Source organism: Notolepis coatsorum (genome assembly GCF_963971535.1).
Source record: "Notolepis coatsorum genome assembly, chromosome: 3".
Taxonomy (NCBI): Eukaryota; Metazoa; Chordata; class Actinopteri; order Aulopiformes; family Paralepididae; genus Notolepis; species Notolepis coatsorum.
The window spans coordinates 4,336,569-4,337,765 of record NC_140167.1 but is presented as its reverse complement, the minus strand read 5'-3'; positions in this window follow the sequence as shown (position 1 = coordinate 4,337,765).

Genomic DNA, 1,197 nt, shown 5'->3' with positions numbered 1-1,197 from the left:
TAAACGGTAATTCAAATATACAGTACTGTTACCCCTAGATCCTGACAGAGTATATACATATGATGGGGAGGGGACTGTACATTAGGAGGGGGTGGGTGGGTGGGAGAGAAATATACATTAGACAGGGTGCAGTTTGAGTCCAACCCTCTTCAACATATACATCAATGAACTGGCAAAAACATTGGAACAAACTGCAGCACCTGGCATCCCCCTAGCAAACACAGAAGCCAAATGCCTACTGTTTGCAGATGACCTGGTGCTGCTGTCCCCAACAAAAGAAGGGCTACAGCAGCACCTTGATCTTCTGCACAAATTCTCCCAGACCTGGGCACTGACAGTAAAACCTAAACAAAACTAAAGTTATGATATTAAAAAAAAGCTGTGAACGACCTGAGAGACAAAGCAAGAAGGGCTTTTTATTGCCATCAAAAGGAACATCAAGCTAGACATTCAATTAAAATATGGCTCAAAATATTAGACCTCCGTCATAGAACACCGTTTTCCCTGTATGGTTGTGAAGTCTGGGGCCCACTTGCAAACCAAGACTTCACCAAATGGGACAAACACCCAATTGAGACTCTGCCTGCAGAATTTTGCAAATCCATTCTCCGCACCCAACGGAAAACACCAAATAATGCATAAAGAGCAGAACTAGGAAGATACCCACTAATTATCTTGAGACACTCTTTGTGTCCGAATGCTCCGTCATGAAACATCCTCTCCTCTCCTCCTCCTCTCCTCTCCTCTCCTCTCCTCTCCTCTCCTCTCCTCTCCTCTCCTCTCCTCTCCTCTCTCTCTCTCCTCTCCTCTCTTCTCTTCTCTTCTCCTCTTCTCTCATCTCCTTCCTCTTCTCTGCTCCTATCCTCTCCTCTCTTCTCCCCTCTCCTCTTCTCTTCTCCCCTCTCCTCTTCTCTTCTCTCCTCTCCCCTCTCCTCTCCTGTCCTCTTCTCTCCTCTCCTCTCTTCTCCTCTCCTCTTCTCTTCTCTTCTCTCCCCTCCTCTCCTCTCCTGTCCTCTTCCTCTCATCTCCTCTCCCTCTCATCTCCTCTCCTCTCATCTCCTCTCCTCTCCTCTCCTCTCTCCTCATCTCCTCCCCTCTCCTCTTCTCCTTCTCTCTCCCTCTCCTCTCCTCTCCTCTCCTCTCCTCTCCTCTCCTCTCCTCTCCTCTCCTCTCCTCTCCTCTCCTCTCCTCTCCTTC